A 22,558-nucleotide genomic window follows, 5' to 3' on the forward strand; every position below is an offset into this window, starting at 1 on the left:
TTGTGGTGCAAATCCTGTCAAACTCAATTGCATCTCTTTGCCCCTCCAAGGCATCCCAGGCTCTCTCCAGTTCTGCAGGGGGACGAGGCTTTAAGGAATGACCAACTGTTAAAGCAAGGCTGCAATCCGGCAGGATGCACAGCGTATGCTCCAGAGCCAGGCATGCCCTCTCCTCCCGTCCGCCAGCTCCGATACGCACACAGAGTGGTCAGCCGGGAATACACCCCAGGAGGCCTAATTAATGAACATATTTGAAAGCTCCAGGCGTCACTTCCATCCATCTTCCATCCATTAGGCTGGAAGAAATGAGTGATAACATTAGCATCTGAGCATGAGTTGTTTAGATTGAGGGAGGAAGGAGATGGGGCTGGAGGCACTACCTGGGAAGCATCACAAAAGCACAGGACCCTCTGCAGGGCCCTGCCATACTCATCTGTACCAAGCACAAAGGTACCAGAGGGAAAGGAGCCTTCTAATAATGGGAGATCAGACAGGATTAAGTGGGAATTCAAAAAGCAGAGCAGATGCTTCTTTCTGCTCCCTGTGAAAGGAGAAAGTGAGAATCATGGAAGAAGGAAGGTAGGAAATGAGATAGAGATAGGGAGATACATCAAAGGGACAGAAAAGAAACAGAAGAAAAATAGATAGAAAAATGCTAAAAGACAAATGTAGTATGCTTTTAATTTGCATGATAAAAATAGTTCTCTTTTCCCCACCAATCACCTTTATTAGCAACAAAATTTGCAGTGAGATCTCTGACTAGCTATCTAGCTGTGACAACAGCAAAGCTCTGTAACAAACTGCTCCATGGAGGTTGAAAACTCCATCTCAGGCAGTTTCAAATGCAGGGCATAGGGCTGACTGAGACTTAGCCTGCTATTTTGCTAAGCCACACACAGACCAGAATCGTGATGCCTGAACTTCTGGCCCACAATCCACTCTTATTTTTGGAGAGTAGCTGAATGAAATCACTGAGTTTCTACTGTTTATTAGTTTACCTACATAGTGCTCACCTGTGTCCCATACCACAGTCCACGTATCACTGGCCTAAAAAAGGTGCCCTAAGATCTCAAGTTTCTGCAGGCTTCAACTGTAGGGACAGTCTCCAGGAGATGTGAAGGAGGTCACAGGAAAAAAGAAGAGATGTGTAAGAAGTCCACTTTCCCAGGGAGCTGCAGCTTGTTCAGCAATAGTGCATGTGCTGTATGTAGCCATGCTGGAAGGGACAACAACCTCCTGTCTCTTCCAAACTCCCATCTCAGCCCAGCAACATACATCCACACCAACATACAACACTGAGCCTGAGAAGGAGCACATCAGGCTGTGAACCCTGTCAAGTCAGGTCTTGGCTATGAGCAAGGAAGTCAATGGCAACACCCTGGGCAGGGGAAGAGACTGGTAGGAGGCAACTCTTCTTTCACACCTCCTTCACGACACTCCAGGGACAAGTCCTTCCTCATTGAAGGACTTCTTTCTTGGAATATCTGCTGCAACCCAAATGCCAACCAGTAGCCCCATCATGGGGCCTGAGGCAAGACCCAGCAAAGCCACTGCTGTTCACATGATAGAAGAAGCAGTGATGACGCTGCTTCGTCAGACAGAGAAAAAGCATGGTGAAGAAGCACCTGCCAAGAAAAAACATGTACCAGCTCTCCACAACATTTTTGAAATGTAGGCTAGTTCCAAACCCACAAGTATCTGTGCTCAGCAGACACAGCATGTGTCTGTACTAGGTTTAATCCAAGTAGCATGTTAAAACCAGCAAGAATGCCATGCTGGAAAGGACATTGTGTACTTTCCTGATGGCAGCTCACAGCAAGATCTGTTCTACCACAGTCCCTCTGACTCTTACTCATGTTGAACAAAATAGAAGCAGCAATGTTATCACACCCTCCTTTGCCCAGACAGACAAAATCCCTACATGCACTGGTTCAGGGCTGTAATGTCAATCAGCAACTATCAAAGCCCCAATTCCCAACCAGAAGTAACAGAGTACCTCATGTGTGTGGGGCTGCTGTCCAAGGTACACATCTCTGACAGGTTTATTGGATCCTTATCTCCCACCTGCTGGCACGAAGTCAAGGCATAAGAATTTGTGACCATGCTAATTCACTATTTCTCCCTTACTGGCACAAGGCCTGGACACAGCCATCAGGAAAATCTTATGACTACTTTTTGGTTGTAAGTCCAACGCTCAAGCCCAGATCTTTTGAAGGTGTGTCCCAGAGCACCAAAGGTCCATACTATAGTACAGGTCACAAGACCTGCACTACAAATGCATTGGGAAAAAGAGGCCTGCAAAGGAATTGCAGGATGCAGCCAGCAGACACCACCACCCACCCTGGCAGCCACACTTAGCTGGCAGGTGGGTCACGTTGGCTGGGAGAATACAGGAGAAAGGCCAAGCAGAGATGGGCTGCACCAACTTTAACGGGATTCACATGTCCTCAAATAGATGAGTGCACCTCCTCGTGTGTTTATATAAACAGCACTGTTTCCTTTGGATCTTACTCTAAAACACACTGAAGAGAACCAGGGGTGAGTTCTCACCTTCTCTTCAGTGCAGTGTTCTAGCATGAGGGAACTGAGATGGGGAACTGGCACAAGGACACATCTTCCTGTTGAACACATAATGCATTGAGAACTCTGTGGCCAAAACATTCTGATCCTATCTGGGGCATGTACTGCTGCACCCTTAGGCAGCAGCCTTGTGTTGTCCTCATGCCTCCTTCTCTCTCAATTCTCCTGTAAAAACATTTACCAACTCGATTTCTTTCAAAGACAGCCTTTATTTCACCCATGAAAACACAAAAAGAAACTGAGCTCTGATAACCACTGCACCCTTCCCTTTATTCTCATCCTTTCCCTTAGCACAATTTAAAGAGTAATGACCTGAACCAACCCCAGCTTAAGACAATGGGTGTCTGTGTACTGGCTTCAATGGAATGTGGATTAACATGGGATTGCAAAATCTCCAAAATTAATGCAACTGTAATGCTGTTAAAATAACGGCTTGGAGGCCAAGAGATCCCTGAATTGAAATGTTTTCCTTGAAATTAAGCAAGCTACACCACATATCCTGCATTGCCTATGATTATACCTTCATACAGAGAATGAAATAGAGTACTGCACATCTGAGAACAAAACCCAGGAATATAAAAGTCTGTGTGTGCAAAACAAACACTAAGAGTAGATAGCAACCGCTAGCTACTTTCTTTCTTTATCTCCCAGTTGGTACTGAGAGTTTGTTCACTGCAATGCCTTTTGTTCTTGTGCTTTTCTTGAAAAATTCATAAAACAAAAATGTTAGAAGAAAACAGTGCATGTAGAACAAAAACTCTTCTGACAACAGTAATTCTACTACAAAAGAGCTCAGAGAGTACCAAATTTGGCCTCAGCCTGGGCTTCATGTAGTCATGGAATGCCACCTTTGAGCTTCCTTTCCAATTCACCAGAGGCCAGGCAAAAAAGCAACAGGATGTTGAGCAATGTGCCACTAAGACTGACAACTCCTTTCAGAGCTCCTCTCCCTCTACAGGTAATGTCCTTGTGTGTATTCTTGTCCCAGCTGTCCAAAGAGAAACCGAATTGCCTGGCTTCAGTTTTAATCACAACACCCCCTAAACTGTGACTGCTGACAATTATGGATGCCTGTCTTTGGACAAGAGATGACAGCCAGAGACTGAGTACCTGCAGTTTGTGCTGAAGGCAGTGAGGGTTGGAGTAGCCTTTTCTCCAGTCACTGTCATAATGCCATGATAATGTCATGTGGATGGAATCAAAGGGAAAAGCAGACAGACACAATTTCCACTACTTGTTAATATTTTGAAACCTGACTGTTTTGCCTGGAACTTCCCAGGGAAGTCCTGGCTACATTTATTTTGGCTGGGGTACAAGGCTATTTTTAGGGAAATAAATAAACAGCTGAATACCCTTTTTTAATTTTCATTTAGGTCTAGGATTTTTTTTTTTTTTTGTTAATTTTGCTTTAATCTCCTTGTCCTTCATTACTCCCTGGCATTCACAGCAGGGGAGATGAGAGTTGCAGGGAGGGAGGGTGAGGAATAGGATCCAGTGGGAGCAGTGATGAGGAAGGTACTGAAAGGGGGAAGAGAGTGAAGGGAAAGAGTATTGTTGACAGCATCTGATCCTCCGATTAATGTATTTCTAAGCAGATTAACCAAATCCCAACTGCTCTGTGCCAGGTCTCTTCTCTAAGCTTCTCTCTCCCCCATGTAAACAAAAAGACATTTCCTCTGAGAAAATAACCAACACACTGACCAGAACTCTGGCAGGCTCCCCACCCTCATGTAGCCCAAAACTGTGGGGCACAGAAGAAGGGAGAAAGTATGGGTCTATGGGAAAAGTATGGGTCTATGTGGGTAAACTCTGCTTTTAAGCACATTTTGTGTTTTTTCTTTTTTTTTCACCTATGTGCGGCTCTGCATGACTCTTGACTTGTTCATGTCCAGGAAGGGTGTGAAGGATGCCATGATTTGGGAAGATGAAGACAGAATGGCTTCTGGTCTCAGAGTCACATGAGAACTCATGATCTCATTATATTCTGATTGTGCATAGCTGCTCCCCACAAAGGGAGGAAGTGAGAGAGAAAGGTGGGTCAGAACACCCCAAAAAGATGTGGGAACCACTAAATACAATCCACTTCTTCCTGCCCTGCCCCACAAAAAAAGTTCACTCTGACTCCCTTAAAGAAAGAAACACTTCCATTTCTACCCAGTTTTTTGGAGCATTTCACAGTCAGGAGTTGGCCAAAGTCCTGTAACCCTGCATCACTGTCCCTGTTTTAAGAGACTGGGAAACTGAACATGGCAGAGACTTTTCCAAGGTCATAAGGCAGGTCAGTGGTACAGCCCCATTCTCATGAGCTGAGTTACAGGCATTTTTACAGGTCACAATATCAGCCTTGGCTGAATAGTGATCTTCTCTAATGAGCCTCTAAATTTAGCCTCCTGGTTTGTTTGTTCCCAGATCTCATGCAAAAAACTCCTTCACCAGACATTCTCCAGCCTTGCTGCCCAAGGCAGGTTTGCCATCTCTGGTGGCAGCAGTCACAGAGGCCATGGGACATTTCTGTCTGCTCAGGCTGATGGAGCTCAGACGCCACCAAGCCTGTTTTCATGCACAGCACTGTTGCCAATCTGTCTTCAAGTGGAGCTTCCAAGGATGGAAAGACCTCCTGTCTCTTCTCCCCTTTTACAGCCCCCCAGTGTTTCAGCCAAGGTTTCCTCTTAGCTCTCTGCCTTCTCCTGAGCAGCAAGTGGCTGAAACCCTCATAGACCTCCATCACCCACTTTGGGTTAAAAGGACTCCCTTTAGAAAGGGAACTTTTTCTGTATTTCCTGCCAGGGAAGGAGAGCAGCTCTTGTAATGAGCAGCCAACACAGCACAGTGCATGAAACCACTCAGAAAGCAGAGGAATTCCCATTTGCTCAGCTGCCTGTCTTGCCCTGCTCAAGCCATGATGAACACTTTTAAATTTTAGCAAAGAAATGCTTAAGCCAAAATGCTAGCTTTGCTATGCAGTGACTGCAATATAAATTGACCTTCAGAAAGCTCCACAACACACAGCTTTTAAATTAAACATTTCAGATCATACAGTAATGTACAGCATGGTGTTTTCCTATCAATGCCTCTTCATTAAGAAAATCGCCAGAAATTCCTTTGCTGCAAATGTAAGTGGAGGTTGTGACTAAACAAGAATATACAGTGCCAGTTAAGGATGCAAGGAAGAGAAAAGGGCAAGAAAAAAAAAAAAAAAGCAAATGAATTTATGTTGCCTAAGGCATTGAGGAGAATAAGAAGGGATTTACAAATTCATCAGAAGGAGAAGCAGCACAAGAAAGAAGGTGGGTTCATTAATAAGTGAGGATGAGGATGAAATGAATAGTTCAGAAATGGCTGAACAGCTTTTGTAAATCTGTCTCCAGCCATAAGAATAAAGAGAGGAATTTTGGACTAGAAAAAAGGGGGGAAAAGCAAGCTTAAAAAAAGCAGAAGCAAAAAGTACTTGAAGAATTATATGTCCACAAATGAAATAAAGCAAGCAACATCCTAGAACTTAATCCAGAAAAGACAGACATTTTTTAAAAGCATTTTTCACATCAACAGAACTAATGTAGAGCTGAATGTTAGGCAATCTATACATATGAGCACCTGCATAAATGTATGCAGAATCAGGGGCCTAATTTGTTATGGTGAGGCATTGACAAACATATTATCCCAGTGACAAATAATCTGACAATTTACATTGAGCTAGGGAGGTTCCACAAAACCAGCCAAAAAGCAAACATAATAAAGATTTTCAATAAAGAATAGAGCCAGCAATATTTAATTCTAAGTCAATGTCTAGCCTTAGTGAAATACTGAAACAAATATGTAGGGTCATTAAGAATCTAAAGAATAAAATCACATGAAATACAGAAGTTAAAATCTTTTGGCTTTTAATACACATACACATTAGCATATAGAGGAAAGATAGTGAAGAGAATTTGAAGCTTTAGGAATTTGAAGGATTTGATACTGCCCCACTGGAACCAAAAGCCCATGGATCAAAATACTGGCCAGTGGTACCAAAAGAAAATATGCTTTGTTGGACTGGGAAATGACAAATGACATGTCAAGGGGTTTTCATCCATGGTGGCCTTATTAAAACAGTGTCACAGGAAAACAACAGTAACTGTCCATGAAATTTGCAGTTGCCACCCTACAGAGAAATTGCAAATATAATGGAAGACAAAGAAAGAGGGCCTTGATGAACACATAGCTCCCTAAAATTGAACATGTGAAGGCAATGGTCTGAAAGCTAAAACAGAGAGTAGCATGAGTGGGACAGAGGATGATTGCATCTGGACTTATCAAAGCCACAAACTGAACCCATCAACAAAGAAAAAAGAAAACAGTTAATGTCTCTGGAGAGCAGTAATCTAAAAGATGGATATGCAGCAGAAGGGAGAAAGCACATAAACTGTTCCACTCCCTGAAACCTGAGTTTACAGAAAAGAAGCAAATAAAAAAATCTTGATGTGCTTCATTAGCAAATCAGGCTCTGGCAATTTTGAGTGGGAAGCAGAAGTGTATCTCAACATAGCAAAGGAAAGAAGGGAGGGGAGAATGTCCACACCATTTCAACACAACCAGTCCAAGGATTCAATCTGGTGAATTCCACCATTTCTTCCTCATCACCAATAGATGAACAGCAAACTAGAAAAAAATCAGAGATGATTGATTGATTGTTGTGGTGCACCAGTTTAGTTGTTCCCTTGCACTGGGTGAACTGATAAACAGACATGGAAGAATATGCACAGAAGACTAAGTAGGGCTAAATGCATACAGTTTATTAAGGAACAACCCTCGGGTAGTAAACTGTAAGATACGCTTGATGCATGTGAACACTGCAAAGTGAGAGGAGGTAATAACTTGGAGTTATGAGATTAAACTAGGAAGAAAAAAAATAACCTTACACCAGGAAATATGTTGGCCTTGTTCTGCTTCTGAATCAGTTTAAATCAGAAATAACTCAACAAAAATGAAAGAAGGAGCACAGAAAATAGATAGTTCTGCATCTAGAGAGAGCATTTTGGAGATCCTTTCTCTGTCTCCCAGTCTTTGCACTAACTGACATCCCAGCTTCCAGGCTACAGCAGCACCCTTGGTTGCATCAATTTGTTCCATCCTTCTAGGAAAAGCAGACTCTTTACCCAGTACACAAGCACTGGGAAAAAATTCAAAGCAGTGCTGAGGCAAAACAGCCTTGCTGGGTGTTTGAGCAGTGCTGGCCAATCCAATGCTTATTAGCAACACACATGATTACATAAAAGAGATACTGAGGCTCTAATTCCACTATTCATTACCATTACTAGTACAGTGACATACAAATACATAGTAAAGACCTCCTGCCTCTAGGGAGTTCATGTTTCCAGATGCCTGCTGACCATAGGAAGGGCTGGGAGAGGGGCACAGTTCCTGAATTTCTCTAAGCACTGCATAAACAGACCTAACCTCTTCTGGACAATGACAAAAATAAGCATTTTCGTCTCTCATAGAAATTTAAGTCAGCTCAAACTGCAGGAAGACCCACAGAGCACTTAATGCATGAGAAACATCCTTGGGGTCATATGTATTTTCAAAAAGCCAAATCCAACGCCCGTGTCAGATGTTACTTAAGAGCCAATGAAGGAGAAAACAAGAGTAATAGTGCTCAGCAGCCCTGAGGGCCTTCTGCTGAGCTGCTGCGAGAGGTCTGCACTACTGCAGGCACAGAGAAGGACAGAGCACACCAGAGAGAAACGTGCAGCTTGGTGGCAGCTTGTGACAAATTTGGCTGCCCACTACTACAGAATGGAATGCTTTGGGAAGTCTTTCCCCACTTACTGGAACAAACAGGCATTGCCTGTCTGAGAGGTGTCTTCTGGAGGTTAATACGCTCAACATCGTTATTAAATTTATTCCTCATTTTCTGATGGCTAAATCCTGGCTTGCCCTGCCTTCATATGCTGCGGTGTCAAGCAGATGGGATGCACATATGTATTCGCCACCGTGTATGTTGGGCAGGGCCAGATGCAGCACAGCACTGAGTGTTCCCAGGTCACCCAGTGGGAGCAACACTCAGCTGCACCCCGTGGTCCCAGAGAAGCATGCTCAGCTCTTGGGGGGCCTAGGAGTGAAGACCTGCCTTCCTCTCAGTGCCTGGCAGAAGCACTTGAGGAACTGCAATGCTTTCATCCAGCAGGCAGAAAAGCTTCTATATGGCTCACTTGCCCCACCCAGAGGCATTTTGCTCTGCATCCTGCAAATACCGAAGTTCTGCAGCCTTCAAATTCCGCAGGAGAGGGGGCAGACAGCAGGCGTATCACTGAATTAAACCCAAGCAACAGCCATGATGGTATTGAGGGACTCCTACAGATCTTGACAATTACCAAGTTCAGGCCCTCTGGAGCCTTCCTTCAGTCTCTCAGAGTTGTGGAATTGATCTGGAAACCACTTTATTAATGTTCTTTCTTTTCCTTCCCTTCTCCCCAAGCAGCATCATCATTTATTAATTTATGATTAAATGAATTATTGATTCTCACTGCACCTGCAGTATTTGGCATTGTCCTTCTTCCCCAGAGACAGCTTTGACTGATGTGAGAATGGCAGGATATCAGAGAGATAAAAAAAGGGAGAGAAGAAACTCATTGTGGGGGGGACCTCAGACAAGCATGTTCCCCACCAAAGTGCCGAGCTGCAGAGGAGGGGCACAATGCACCGGGGCACGGCAATGATGCCACCTTCTCAGACAGCAGTGAAAAAACCCAGAAAGCTCAAAGCCAAATTGCTTCTGATAAGGAGGGAATGAGTAGCAGAGCTGTTCATAGGCATTCAGCATGTGGGGAGGTATTAAAAAAAAAAAAAAAATCTGACCCAAAGCAGAAGCTTTTGTTTTTATTCAGAAAAGTCAAGCTGCAGTTCTTTGAATACATCATTGAAAAAACCTTCCAGGCTTTTGGCTTTTGCCTTGCAATTAGAATCAACAGATGGTGATTATTTCACAGGCTGGGGCATCTGGTCAGCTCCCAGCCAAACATAAATAAAAGACCTTTGCATGATCGTATCGGGCATTCCGGTCCAGAAAAAAAACCCCAAGGTTCGGAGTTAAAGAAAAAAAAGTGAAAGAGAAAAGTTCCCATTTGGAGGCATCTTCTTTCCAGGAGAAAAGATGGAGGGGGACAGGAGAGAAACAAATACAGTATCTTTATAGAAACATGCCCCTTGCACAGATGATCAGAGTCCAGCACTTCTGAAACCAATGGAAATTTCTGAGCCACAATCTCTCTGCCACGAATTCAACCTCAGTCTTGACCCTTTAGCTGGATTTTGAAGGCCACATAAACCTTCACCCTCTTTTATAGCATATTTTACCTGAACAATGCAATGCAGCTCCCCCTAAAAAGCCAGGCAAGTTTTACTACATCTTAGAATGGAAGGAATATATCAAGGTACTGCTTCTGCTTTTCATCAGGGAAAAAGGACAACCAAGCTACCACAGGAAAATGTCCTTTCCCCACACACCTTTCCTAGCAGAAAAAGCTACAATATTCTCCTTGAACTAACCACACAGAAAACATGCCTCCAATGTTTGTCTTTCCTGCAGCCTTCACATCTACATGAACTGGTGCTGGCCTCAACACCAAGCAGTACACACTGGCTCTGTGTGCTCTGTACCCACAGATCCAAGGGAAGACCTAAAAGCAGCAGAAAAATTAACCTCTTAGGTGGGAGGCACAAGACTGTGTTTTGGTGACATGAATTCCAGGATGACAGAGGCTTTGGCCATGAATGTGTGCAAACACCCCCAGAAAAAATGCAATGACCACCTCTGCTGTTTCTGCACCCCAATTTTGCCTCTATTTTAGTCTCTGTTAGCCCATGACTTTGTTTTATCCCAAGCATATGTGAAAGGATGACAAGGTTTTATCCTTGAGCAGTGCAAGCACTACAAACCTCAGGCAGGTAAAGGAAGTTGTTACCTGCATCTCTCTCCACACCTTGACAGACTCCCTCAGTGCTTTGCTGCATGTGAGAGCAGCTTTTTGCCACCTCCCTGCTGTCCTCTTTGCTCTTGGTGTCACTGCAGGCCAGCCTCACCTGACCTGCAGAGAAGCTTCAGAGCCCTCATTGTTATTTTGTACTGCAGGGTGACGGCTGAAAGTCTGAAAGGCATGCAGCCAGGGCACAATTTTGTTAGGAAAACAAGGCAAACACTTTCTGTTCCTGCCTTACACATGCCTCTGGGTTACTCAGCCATTATCTGCTAAATTAAGGCCAGCACGGCTGGCCTTAAGAGCCCGTCCTGTACCAAAGTCACGGCCAGCCACGACTTCATAGCCATCGCCGCAGGGCACATGTGGCTGCCTTGAACTTTCCGGCAGCTTGCGCAGAATCCTCGCCCATGGCTCGTGAACACACAAGCCCTGCTCCTATGGCAGCACAAGGAAGGAGATGAGGATCTCCTCCAGCATCCCAGCTTGCATTACGACAGACCGCTGGACTGTTGCTGACTCCCTCCCAGGGACAATCCATAGAACCTGGCCATTTCATTACGCACTCGGCAGGACTGCAGGCAAGAGTAGAATTAAATGTCTGCTCTCTAGCTGAGAAGGAATGAGAGGGACATACTCCAGCCCAATTTGTACAGCAGCATCAGAAGGCAATAGCAAAACAGGCCCAGGGTGGAGCAGGCGGCATGGACAGGTAATAAAGCAGTGAAATCTCTGCAGAGAACATACAAACATCATGGCATGAAGAAGGAAATTACATTACATGCACCCTATATGTGCAGGGAACAAGCTTGACCCCACGAGAGCAGCGTGCTACCCCACCACCTCCCATTAAATTGGTGGAGTACATGGCTGTGCCTGGGGCTTCTCAAGATAAAAATGTTCATTTCCTTCGAGAACAAGGTTTTGATCTTCACGACCTTACCGGGCCTGTGCACGTTTACCCATTTTAATTTCAGATTACATCTCTCATTTTCAGTACCTAGGGGATTACTGCTTTCGCCTGTGCAGCAAGCACGGTTCCTAAAAGTATCAGTTACCCTCCCCCTTGTTCAGAAAATCAAGGCAGATCTGACCAGATGGCACATGCTCCTGCACTCTGTGTCAGGCTGCATTAATTCAGGGGAAATGAACTCTCCTCCAAAACTATATTTATTTCAGACGCCGCCATGCCCAGTTGCTGGGCTGTCCTCAGGAAAACCCAGAGCCAGCTATTTTCCATGAGCTTAGCAGGAAAAAAGCACAGCAAAAGCCTTGCTGGAAGTCTCAGATGCCAGGAAGGAGGAATACCCACGGGCTCCCAGGTAGCTGGAAGTATTTCAGTGGCACTTCCCCAGGGCTTTGAGGCAGTAGCTGCTTCACTAACACTCAAAGCATCATAAAGCAGAAGGTGCTCCCACACCTGGTTAAACCTGGTTAAATCTTAAGGCAGTGCTAATGGAACAGCACAGCCTTTTTGGGAGGGTTGCGTTACACTGCCTTGGTGAGATCAGGAATGAGATCCCTCCAACTGACAGAGGAAGGTGGAAGCTGTCCTGGTATGGTGCAGGGTGTGCAACTTGGGTTACTATCTTGATCCAGTTCTTTGAAAGGCCCGCTCCTGCAGGGCATAAGCAAGGCATTTCACCTATTTATAGCTCTGCCTATGCTGCCCATTTCCTTCACCTTCTGCCAGAATAATTCTGCCCATTGCTGGAGACAATACAGTGTGAGTGCTGGAAAGAGTCTGATTGGGTGAGAAACACCTCTGGTTCTCTCTGTAAAATGTTATTTACCTTCTTACACAGCACATATAACAACACCTAAGTGCTATACTATAATTAGGAAAATCATGCAGAGAAACTGTTCATGTGGATAATGATACTTTTCATCCTCCCATGTGGGTAGTTCAAGGTTGAATTAATTCATGTTTGCCCAGCTTTGCGAGATCTATGGAAGAAAGGCTATTGTTATGCAAAGAATTATTAATAATGACTGCTCCTGTGCTGCTCCCCATTAAATGTGCTCAATTTATAAGTCAAAGGGTGTTTTTCTTCTTGCTGCAAGATTAACTGGGTTCCACAAATTGAAATTTTGGTGTCAGTGTACCTGGAAACAGGATAACTCTGAAATTAGGGTGTTTTTCTCAGATTGAAGGCTCATCTTTGGGTTCCTCCTTTCTGTCCTACAAGAAATATACATGACTCTGGAAGTCACTTGGAAGAGCAATCACACTGCCTTCCTAAGGCATCAAATCAGGCCCAGTTCAGAAGATCTCAACATAGAGGCAAGCCCATGCAGAGTGACATTCAGACTACCAAATACCCTAAAATATGCCTAAAGATGAATAATTATCTTTATTTCACAGAATGAAGCATGAAGCAGTGAAGCAGTTCTTAGGGGTGTGGTGAGTACAAATGCACCATACAAAGGCTCAAATAAAACACTAAACAAGGACAGGTATACAACAAAGGCAACTTTTAAGAACAGTGGGGGTTCAATACAATGCAGGGGCATGAGTTTAATATCACACCCACCATTCTTTGGAGCAGATAAGCAAAACTGCTCCACAGCGGTTGCTATGGTCCCCGAGAGGTGTCCCATTCTGGAACTGAAGGCAGGACCACACAAAGTAAGTAGATAAGGAATTTCATTTTGGGTAAGCTTCTTTAAATTTTCAGAGTATCTCATGAGTCACACAGGGGTCATACCAACACACCCACAGGACTGTTGCATGACCAGGCGCCCCTCAACTAATTCTTTTTTAATCTCCTAAAACCATGAGAGCAAAAGAAGAGAAATTAGGCTGTTATCATAGTCTTTTTAGAGCCTTGTGCAGGCACAGTCTGATGACTTATAAAAAAGAACAATTCTGTTCACATGCCATGCAAGGCTGCTTGCAGCTAGGACACATCAGCTTTAGTGTGCTATTTCCACACAGGAAACAGCCTTCCATGCAGCCCATCTAACATACCCCAAGTCCTCACGCACACTTACTTTGGTGAGGGATTTATCAAACAAAAACAAGGAGAAGCAAGAATTAAGTGACACCTGTGGCTCCCAAGGCCACAAGTAGTTTGTGTGCACGGGGCTTCTGGGCAGGATAGGCTCTGATGGAGATTAATGGGACCACCCCAAGGATCACCCTCCACCACTGACAAACATTTTCACAGGTTTCCCACTGCACCAAAGTTAGCAGATGCCTTAGGCAAGACACAGGGTAGTAAGGTTTGAGATGGATGTCTCCTGCATCTTCAGCATCTCCAGACACTGGAGAATCTGCAGTCAGAACTTCACTCAAAGAGATTTTGAGGACCACAAGAGACAGAAGCAATGCCTGCTCATCTCCCTGCAGTTCTGCAGATGCAATCCAACTAAACACCAAGGAAAACTGATTTGTGCCACATGAATGAGCAAGTATGAGGTGAAGGAACTCCTGGAACTGTGGTAGAAAGAAGGTTCTTCACCATTTTATTTATCTGCTACTCTGCTTTGACAGTAGCTGTGATAAACAGATACTAATCATTTCCACAGACAGCCCAGTTCAGATGTGTGCCCTTCCCTGAGGTTCCTGGAAGAGCTCATGTTGTTCACATGAGAAATGTAGCCAGCCCCACTGCCTGCATAGGCCCGCAGGTTTGCTCCATCAGTCATCAGTCCAAGGCACAAACCCTTGCAGTCCATCCACAAATACCAAAAACCTTCAAGAATTACACCAAGATATTGCAGTGTATGGGTGCTGGTGTTGCTGCCATGAAGAAAAGCAGTTGCCCTAAGCCCTGCAGAGCAGCATGTCTAGCATCTACCTAAGGGATTCCCTAGTGATTTCCACAGGCAGATAGGAACATCCTAGAACAATTATTTTCTGAACTGTAGCAAATTTTACCTAAGAAAACTCTTTGTCTTGTTTTTAGTTGAGAGAAAGTCAGATCTCTGAGTGAAGTCTCTAGCCACCAACATTTCTTGAATTCTGCCAGGCTTGGTGCTGTAACCACTTCTTTGGGGAGCCTGTTCCAGTGCCCAAACATCTTCTGGGGGAAGAAACTTTTTCTAATACCCAGACTAAACTTCCTCTGACACAACTTCAGGCCATTCCCTTGGGTCCTGTCACTGGTCACCACAGGGGAGAGATCAGTGCCTGCCCCTCCTCTTCCCCTCACAAGGAAGCTGTAACTGCAGTGAGGTCTCCCCTCAGTCTCCTCCAGGCTGAACAGATCAAGTGACTTCAGCTGCTCCTCACATGGTTTTCTTTCAAGGCCTTTCTCCATCCTCATTGCCCTCCTTTGGACACTTTCTAACAGCTTAATATATTTCTTTTGTTATGGTGCCCAAAACTGCACACAATAGTCAAGGTGAGGCCATACCAGTTCAGAGTAGAACACACAGGGATTTTTATTCCAGCCAAAACAGCTTTTACTTAGACTGTTTCCCACAAACAAGTTTGCCTTGCTGGGGTCTGCTGCAGTAGCCCACTTTGGCTAGGATAAGACACCTTTGATTACAAAGCATTTCTGTAAAATGCACTTCTCTAAGGACTGAGAGACTCAGTCTTTTAAACATCACACCTTGTCTCTTCTATAGAAAATAAAAATCAGAGGGCACTTTCAGTTGGCCAACAAGTGTCCTATGACTGGATGAGGCGTCCAACTAAAAATCTTTAAAGATACAAACCTCTTCTACTTAGTGTGAGCAAAGCATCCTGTTACTCACACAGCCACAAGTCATTAACCAGAAACTTGTGTCTCTTGAGGGCTTTAAAGAGTCTTTAGGTCCTTTTTTTGAGAAGAAAAGATGACACTGGCCCATGAGAGAACACAAAGTTGGTAAGTCTAAGCAGGTCACAAAAATGAGAGCTTCACTTTATTTCTTTTTCCTCTCTTGGACACATTTCTCTACAGTAGCAAAGAGCATATTTATTAATGGCAAGAAATATAACTAATTCTTTGAAATTACAGATAAGAAACCAAAACTCCAGTGCAATTACACTACAAGTAAAGATCAAGATTTTCAGAGTAACATCCCAGATAAGGATGCACTGTGCTGATAAAGTACTGAAACAACACAATTGCCAGGCTCACAACAGGACAGCTACTTTCTCAATGCTCTGGTTAAACTTATTCTTCCAAAGAGGAACCAAAAGCTTCTTGAGAAGAATATCTGAAGCCTGGCTTCCTTTAACTGTCTAGTGTGCAGCTGTCCAGGAATTCATGTGAGTTTCTACAGCAGCCATCACAGAACCAAACAATACATTCCCACACATCTCCAATAACCTCAAATTCCCTGCCTTTCTTCAGCAAGTCACTCAAGAATGACTGATCTCCAGTGAATTTTTATTTAGTTCTTGCTTCTCCTGCAAGAGAAAGCACCTCTTCTGCAGAGGCCTGTTCTGCCACTGGAGTACTTTAGCTACCCGGATCCCACTGATTTCACTGGCAGGGAAGAGGCGTGCCCAAGGACACACTGGAGCATGGATCTGAACAGAAGCATCGAAGAATCAGAGCAGCAGCCTCTTTCTTAGACACAAGTTAGCTCTCTGATTGCTGTCTTGTAAGACTGGCCCTGGGGGAACAGTTGTGACATATGATTGCAGTGCAAACACTGCAGGTGTTCCCTAAGCTGGGGGTTGCTCAGGTCAAGTACAACTTTTATGTTACTCATTATATGTGAGCAGCATCAGGAGAAGAAACACTAATTAGATGACTGATGATCCCTGAAAAGATCAGGAAGAAGGGAACAAAAGATTCCTTTCCAGACATGGAGACCGGTCACTGACAAGTGAGCTGGCATCTGCCTTGGCACTTGTGTCTATCAGCTTTGCACGATGCAGCTTAAGGTTCATGACAAGCCCCTTCATGTAACAGACACCTCCAGCACATATGAAGGCCAAAAATTTCCCACTACCATGTCTGCCAGGCCATGAGATATGCCAAGACTTTTGCTGTAGCAGAGGCACATTGAAGAGGAGGAAATCAGTTTCCAAATTTTACAGTTCAGTGATCCCTAAGACTTGCTCAAGAAGAACACCTCTGTTCTCCGTAAGTTTTGGGGAAAAGAGAAAAGACCTAAAATATCCCCTGCTAGTCCATCTGTGGAGGAGATCCCCCCACAGCCTGGTTACAGCATGCATCAGAAATGCAGGACTTAAAAGTATGGCCAGATGCTTTCTCAAGGGAGGAATGTGCAGTTTCATTTATTTACAGCAATGATCCACACCTTTTCCTACTCTACTGGCAGCTTAAAAGACTCACAGCCAGTATGAGACAGCTGTTCCAGGACTGGCCTTTGTCACAGAAGAGATGCTGTGGATAAATCACAGTCTCATATATTACCATGGCCAACAGGACACCCCAGCATAATTAACCTCCCCATTTTACAGATTGTTCAATTGAGACATGAAGCATTGACTTAACCTGCCATGATTCCACAGCAAAGAATGACCAAGGCAGGGGCAGCAGCCCTCCCTAGCCTCACATGAAGGCACACAGACAAGTAGGAATGAAGAAGGCATGTCTCCTTTCTTGCTACTCTGCATAGCCTCCTTGAAATCCCTCCTTCTGAGTGCAGTCTTGTAGTGCACTCTTGGCACATGTGTCAGCCCTCCACATACAACATTGATCATGGACCAGGCTTTATAGGATGCCTCCTGCTTGTTTTTTCACTAATGGATATCATTTTTTACAAGTAAGATGTTGGGGGGGAGGAAGGACGAGGGAACCTGAGTGAAAGCTGCCACTGTGCTCAGTCTCTATGGAAATAATCCGCAATACTAATACATCCTAAAATGGTAATAAAGCCTGTGTTCTCTTATGTAATCCCATAGTAAGAAAGAGCTCTCTCGGCTTGCCTGACAAATGATATCTCTGTAACCTTGGAGGGGATTATTACTAAAAAACACAGGGTGGAAAAAAAAAGCAACACACACAGACGCATGCAAATCCATCGGATGCAGAAAAAGGACAGACAGCTCCAGCCGGCTCCTGTGCATTGGCCCTACGATATTACGAGGAAAGGATCTCCTGGCAAAGCAGCAGCCCTGCCCTGGCTCCTCCTCTGCTCACAGCCCCTGCTCCCTCCCCAGGCACCTCAGTACCAGAAGCAGGCAGAGGGCAAGTTCTCCCCTTTCCTGTCCTCCCTCCCTCTCTCTCTCCCTCCCTCCCTCCCCCAAAATGAGCATTCAAAGCCCCGGCAGCTGGCCAAATCCAGTTTGCCTGCGTCACCGATGCACGTGGATTCACATCTGTCCTGCCCAGCGGTGATGGAGCCAGGGCTACGTGCGTCCCTGAGAAGGATTCATGCCCCCAAATCCATCAAGTTGTGTGGCAGCAAGGGTGGGGACAGCATTTTCCAGGCACAGCTGAGTGGCACTGTAAGGCTTAGAGCTTGCCTTAGAGGAGTAGGGAGAGGGGAGGTTTGGCAGTAGGGGACAGCTCATTTTGGAGCTATCTCTAAGTTTGGCTGATGAACCACAAACCAAAGCCAGGCAGATCTTTGCTCTTGAGCCTCAGGTGCAGAACAGAAATAAGTCAGCACCAGCTGCTTCACAAGGTGAGACAGTTTTCAGGTAGCTCTCTCACTGCCTTCCTCTACTCCTTTCTTCCCCTGGAGTGTGCCCCTCTATGAACACAGAAAAGGATCCACCAGGCCACTCTGGAAACTCTCAGAGGTGCAGGTTGGCTTGAGCAAACACAGCAATCTTCATGTGGAGCAGTCAGCCCCAAGCTCCATCCTCCAGGATGTGGCAGGCAGACAGTCTGGAGGTTGACCCCAGAACACGACTCATATGCAATAATATGAGCAACAAGCTCTTATCTCAGTGCCAGTAAAGGATGGTGACTACCCTAGTATCTCTTTCCCACAGATCAAAGCATGGGAACACTTAGTGGAATGCCAGAAAACTTCTTTGGAAACAAGAGATGACATCAGGCAGGTTTCCATGCCTGATTGAACATTCACCCTTTCATGTTGTGCTGTGTTTGAAGAAACTTTTATGTTTTCTCAGACAGCAGAAGATGCATGAATAGGGAGTCTTGAGTCAAAGAAGATTCCTCAAGGCTGGAAAAATCACAATCCTGAAGACAAAAACATCAATCCTAACACTTAAAAAGATGCTATCATGACATTAAAAACACATGTTTAATGTAGTAGAGCCTTTATCAGTCAGTGCATGTAGAGAGCTCTAATTCATACAAAATATTTGCAAAGTGACTGTCTGGAAACTAAAGGGTTACAATCATTATTCACAGCAGTCACATTTTTTTAATTAATAACCTTGTAATTGGTATCGACTTAAACCAACTGATGACAGTCTTATGATGAACCATTCCCAGCCAAGCTTTGTACCCAATTGCCCTCAGGTCAGGAAAACAGTGAACTCCATTATTGGCAAAAGCTTTCTGCCCCTCACCACTCTCCTTCCTGTGCCACAGGGAGGTCACCCCATGCCACCCACCTCTGCAGCCGTTCTCCAGCCCTTCCTTTCCAGCACCATGGCTCCATGGAGCCTCTGCTGTGTTGCAGCCTGGATCCCGCAGGCCAGCATCTAAAACACCAGCACTTCCCGGTGCCTTGATTTCCCTGTGGCGAACTATGATTCCAAAAGGTGAGCCCACTGCCAGGACCACCACCTACGAGGGTGCCATGGGGTAGGTGAGCCCCTACCAAATGGCACCCTGACAAAGAAAGCAAAGGCAAACCCAGCTCCAGGCACTCACTTCCAGGAAGCAGAAGGAGCAAATCCTGCTCCTCTGTTAAGACATAGGCTGAAAGGGATGGAAATCCCCCCCACAAGATCTGCAAGATGCGGTAATTTTGGACATCTCTGACATAACTGCAGTGTGCAGCTTGGACATGCCTCTCTGAAGCAAAAAGGGCAGCACTGACAAAGGGCAACCTTGCCTCTGCAGCAGGTCGAGCCATGGCCTCGCCTAAGACAGGTCACAGCTATAAGTAAAGCCCTGGGGCTACACTTCTGACCTGGAGCTCTTTTACAGCAAATTTCGGGAGAAGTTTACTTCCAGAAAGAAAAGCCCATGTCAAGTACAGAAGGCACCACGGCAGCTCCTCTGCAAGGCTGGGCCACTAGGTTCGCCTAGGGATTGAATCTGACACCTCCAAACTATGCCCTGCTTCTCCCCGTTCCCCGCGGGACGGAAAAAATCCCCTTTTCTCCCGAAGCCTCGGCAGGGCTCCCTTCAGCACCTTCCGGAGGGCTTCCCTCCTCCAGTACCGGGGAGCAGCATTAGAGGGCAGTGCGCTGCCTTGGAAGCGGGATGTGCGCGCGTGTGCCGCCCGGGCCCGGGCCGCGGGCGCCCCTCGGGCACGCTGCCTCCCGGCTGTCCCGCGGCATCGCCGCCGCAGGACGAGGCCAGCCCCATCCCCAGGGACGGGCTCCCCCGAGCCCTGCCCGCCGCATCCCGCCTCGCAGGCGGCAAGCGGGAAATCCTGCAGGGGCTGCGTTTTAATTAGAAAATGCCTGGGTTTAATTAAATAAATGTGAAGCTGAATAATACAATCGGGAGAATTGCCTGTGCTCTTTTATTTTGCAATTCAATTTGGTTTGTGCTGTACCCACACTTTTAGTTTTCTTATGCCAAAATCTTTTGCATTGATCACTCGGAGCTGCATTGCAGAGTTTGCCAGGGACAAAGCTGGAAGCGCTGGCTGTTGAATAAAGGGCAGTTGGAACTTTTCACAGCTGGGGATGCATTGGAGACAGCCTGCCTCTGCAGCAGAGGAACAGATTTTTCCAGATTTTTGAGCACCAAAGTTCTCACTGGCCGCCTGTAAGTGGAATTCAGCAATGGTCTTGCAAATCAGGTACAAAAGAAGAGGACAAGAAAATCCGTGTCCCATCCATAACCGAGGAGAGCAAGCAGGTTAGCATGCACGCACACAAGTGTGCAAGCAAGCGCAAAAACCAACACAGCGTCTTCATTCTGCAACCCTGCAAACACTGCATTGATTTCCTGAGCACGCAACTGTTAAAGTTCCAGAAACCAAAATTACAAACAAAACCAATATTTTTGCTTTCAAAAAGCCAGTTCTGGTTGCTAAGTGACTACAATATACTTCTCTATCACAGCATTTGAAAAGCCCACGCACAAAGAGCGAGGAAATTGCTAGGTTAGGACATCAGGAATGTGCCCTAGAAGGATGATGAATTTTAAATATGTATTTGTACTACTGTAGCACTTAGAGACCCCGTGAAACCACTGTCTTTGGTAACATTAAGAGTAAAATATTATTCCAAGAGGTTTTAAGCTAAAACAGGGTACAAGAAGTTAGTATAAGATGCTAGAGCGCAGACCTGGGAAAAAAAATGAGGGCAAGGAAGCAGCTCTAACAGGACTGAAAAGGAATCCCATTGCAAACAGAAAAAAATTGATAGGGAGATATCTAGAGGCAGAACCAGTGACTGAGGCTGTAATAAAATGCGTTTGGATGGAGAACTGGTGGAGTATTTGTGGGGAAGAACACAAAAAGGTAAAAGCATGAATGAGGGGTTAAAGTAGGAAAGCTTAAAAACCAACGACAGAAGTTTGAGAGAGCAGGAGACACCAGAGTAGCATCCTGTAGGGAAAAAAAAACATCATGGGGGAACCACATAATGTCATAGGTAAAATTTGGAGGAAAAAATATGAAACTTTGATAGACTGCAGACAAAGAAGCAGTAAGAGCTGAAACTATCTCTTGAAACAGCACAATAAGTAATAGCTGCAAGACAGCAGCTCTAGTTCTGGTTACTGAGGCAATATATAAAAAAATGCTCCGACTGAGAAAGTATGACTCCTCTGTGCTTTATCAAGCATCACATAATGAAAAGTATGAAACAACTGTACTTCCCTTTCACCAATAGCTCTGAAATTCTTAAAAAGAACTATTGATTTTATTTCCTAAATACTATTTTCAAGACTGCTTGCCCATAAAAATTATTGTTAGCGAATAAATTAATCAGCTGACTGTGCCTGTGAATAGTCTTTCTGCTTGTGATTCCTAGGAATGCTGGCATTTCTGTCTGGTGTAAAGTCTGCATGTAGCCACAACAAACCCTGTTGTTTTGTAAATATCCTTTTATTCATGAAACAGTGCTATGCTTTCCCATACGGCTCTCCTACATCCCTCTCAAATCGTGTGCTGTGCCAGGCAGGGAACAAAGACAAACAGGCACAGATATTTTGCCATGGGCTTGGGAGCATCCACACACAGGGTATGTGCCTGGGAAATGGGGGCTGGCCCACTGGGCCCCTAGCTAGGTAAAGATGTGATGCCTGGGGTCACCAAGCCAGAGGATCACAGCAGCAGTGAGACCAGAACACAACTGCCCACTAAACATCCACCACAGAGAAGTTCGGAAAAAACCAAGAGAGTTTGCACAAGTAATTCAGAAAGAAAAATGACAAAACTTGATTGGTAGTCAAATTAGAGATATGGTCTTGCTTTTAAGACAAAGAGCTATGATTGCTGTCTATATATACAACACTTATGTCATTTCTTGAGATCACACCATGAGTTTGTGTGGGTGTATATCAGTATTTTGTCACCCACACCGTTTTCAAACCTGCTGGTCAGAAAATTTAATATTAGAAAGCATTAGACATCTCCAAGGTTTCTTTCCTGTAAGTTTTGTGACATTGAGGAGATGGGTAAATTTGTGTTGTGACAAACTGTTGTAACAACTCAACAGATAGTTGCCTGGTTTCTCCTGCCAGGCAGTCAGTCACCACACATAGATCCCAAAGTCATTCATTTGCCATACCAGTACCTGGTCAAGTAAAGGGGAAGGAGAGGAGAAAGCAAAGGATATTTCTAAGGGTCAAAAGAGATGTAGGAAGAAGCTCAGTGTTGCCAGTTTGGGCAGGGGCAGGGGTGGTCATGTGGAATCCTTTGGCCTGGCATGAGGTGCCTGAAGATGTGTGCACTCTCTGACAGTGCTGTGGTGCTTGATCCTGGGGATGTCAGCAGAAGAAGATAGCATTGCAGGAGTTTGGGATGTAGGACAAGAACCTGCAGGCAGACAAGTTTCC

General features: G+C 45.1%; 1 protein-coding gene across 2 annotated transcripts in view; it reads right to left on the reverse strand.

Moving 5' to 3' along the window:
• Positions 1-22,558, reverse strand: part of IGSF11 (immunoglobulin superfamily member 11) — a 104,582-nt gene that overhangs the window by 25,199 nt on the left and 56,825 nt on the right. The gene's annotated exons all lie outside the window — the stretch shown is intronic.

This window comes from Pyrgilauda ruficollis, unplaced genomic scaffold (genome assembly GCF_017590135.1).
Source record: "Pyrgilauda ruficollis isolate IOZ18807 unplaced genomic scaffold, ASM1759013v1 scaffold17, whole genome shotgun sequence".
Lineage (NCBI taxonomy): Eukaryota > Metazoa > Chordata > Aves > Passeriformes > Passeridae > Pyrgilauda > Pyrgilauda ruficollis.